This window comes from Penaeus vannamei, chromosome 25 (assembly GCF_042767895.1).
Source record: "Penaeus vannamei isolate JL-2024 chromosome 25, ASM4276789v1, whole genome shotgun sequence".
In the NCBI taxonomy this organism is placed as follows: domain Eukaryota; kingdom Metazoa; phylum Arthropoda; class Malacostraca; order Decapoda; family Penaeidae; genus Penaeus; species Penaeus vannamei.
Window position 1 is genome coordinate 33,140,858 of NC_091573.1, and position 2,500 is coordinate 33,143,357.

The 2,500-nt window shown below is 34.2% G+C and overlaps 1 non-coding gene across 1 annotated transcript; it reads left to right on the forward strand.

Annotated features, from left to right (window-relative positions):
* The first annotated feature begins 2,131 nt into the window (after nt 1-2,131).
* TRNAS-AGA (transfer RNA serine (anticodon AGA)) lies at nt 2,132-2,213 on the forward strand. The gene has a single exon. It is a non-coding gene; the product is annotated as a tRNA-Ser (tRNA).
* Nucleotides 2,214-2,500: the final 287 nt, after the last annotated feature.

The window sequence follows — 2,500 nt, forward strand, 5'->3', positions numbered from 1 at the left end:
GTATCGCTTTGTACATGAATCGCATACATTTTGCACGAAATGGAACATGTTTACACTAACCAGCATGGTGGAAAGACAATTGTTTGAATAACTGAAATAGTCGGATACTTATCGGAGTGTAATGATTAAACAAGACACTACACTTCGATGTGTAAACGATATTGTCAGTTGTTCAGCCATCAAACACAAAAATAACCGTATTGAGGAATTAACACTTGATATATAATCTAACCTAACCTAACCTAACCTCCGAGGAATTGTTCTAAATGGAAATAAATTGCGTTCTGGATGTTTCTTTTACGTTCACACGGGTTATGTTTATGTTACATGTTAAAATGGGATTGTTTTCCCCTCTTGTTTTGTGTGAGGATTCACAATGGTTAGTTTTACCTCTTATGAAGGAAATTAGAATGATATTACATTTACGTGTCATTGTAAGAAGCAAAATTTTACGGTCTACATTTTATTATAAGCGAGGACTTTTGTACATATAATATGATAAACAAGTTTTTTTTTAATGGAAATGTCTTGGTTCCAATAACCGAAAAGTTTTCCTGTTGGTAAAAGCTCCTTGATTGTTTTGAAAATAAGTCTTCCCAAGATGCGGCGTGTTATAACAAATACTATAATCGATTGTTGTGGCGTTGTGCAAATAGGCTTATGTGTGTAAGAGTTAGGAGGAAGGTTAGATCAGTAGCAACTCGAGGTGTCATGGCGTCTGATTCTATATTTGGAAAAAGCACATGGGGTTTTATTTTGATGACGTCACAAATGTTACGGACGCTTTGTGAATATGGTCGATCATTGTGGTATTTTTAATTTTCAAAAAAGGATGAAAAATAATGATTTTAATGGTTATATATTCGCTGGACAATCATCAGATTCACAAATGTTAAAAATACCACAAGGAGTACAAACTGGATGTACGAATGGCATCATATTAATTGCTTTTAGTGAGGAATATTGGCATGGCACAGGCTTATGTTACATGATGTATTGTGAAAAAAGAAGAAAAGTCACAAAATGCCTTCAACATGAAATTCATTATATTTTCTCCTTTGTTTTAGTTTAAAGGTTATATAAACACAAAGGCAGAGGGACAAGCAAACCTATATACTTTTATGGACTTTTATTATATAGGCCTACATATTCACTATTCATTCAGTTGTTTGTAAACATAACCACTGGTGATGATCGATATTATCAAATTCATACACACACACGTATACATACATATAGATGTGTTTATATATGGATATATATAGGCCTAAACAAACATACATATACACGCACACGCAGCGAAAACAGCGAAAACAAAGATTATCGTTTGACTGGGAATTAGCGCATTCGGGCAAAATGATTGCGGTAGTGAGAGAAAAAGAAAGAAAGAAAAACGGAAGCATGAAAGAACTTTGGAAACATAGCTTGTATGACACTTAAAGACCACGAACAAAGTACCAGATTATTTATTACTAAAGGGTCTTTGTCAGTTTAAAAAAATCCAAATACAGACATCCATGTTTATATCCTTTAGTTTTTGTCATTCCAATTTCTACAGTTGTTATCATAATAACTAAATAAAGCACTATTCAGATATGAACTAATAAACAAAATAAACTAGCATTTCGACGATTATTTCTAACATTACTGTTATTATCAACTTCGTGTCGATATCACATAAGTTTTTACTACCATTATTAGTATTGTTGATGATGTATTACCACAATTAGTACATCACAATTATCACAATTATTTTCGGCGCGCGCAATCCAACTATCAAATGGTCAGCAATTAATCAGGACCTTTAATAATATGTTAAGCTTTCGATGTATGAACAGTCTCTCTCAATTTGTTTTAATGATGACAAAGTTGTTTACTAGGTGTATGTGGGCGCCTAACCTAATCCTTGCATTGTTCGTTTATGGCCGGATAACATTGTTTTATAATTAACAGAATTATTCATTTTTCAGTCCTTTAGCAGAGGCTGTTTTGAAAGCATTATTATATATATTATTTATATTATTATATAAATTATTATATAGATTATTATTATTAAGCATTATTATATAAATTATTTATATATACATATATACCTTTTCTTTTTTTTCTACTGAACTTCAGGTGAAGAGAAGCAGTGATGGCCGAGTGGTTAAGGCGTCTGACTAGAAATCAGATGGGATCTTCCCGCGTAGGTTCGAATCCTACTCACTGCGGTTGAGAGTGCAAAGTATGGCATACCTTTTGAGTATTACATGACTTTACAGTTTTACAGTGAGTGCACTGGATAAATGCTAATCTGTATGTATGTGTATGTGTATATTTAACATACACACACACAATAATGCACATGTGTGTTATCTGTGCGTGTGTATATGTTTGTATTATGTGTGTGTGCGTGCGTGCGTGCGTGTGTGGGTGTGGGTGTGGGTGTGGGTGTGTGCGTGCGTGCGTGCGTGCGTGCGTGCGTGCGTGCGTGCGTGCGTGCGTGTGTGTGTGTGTG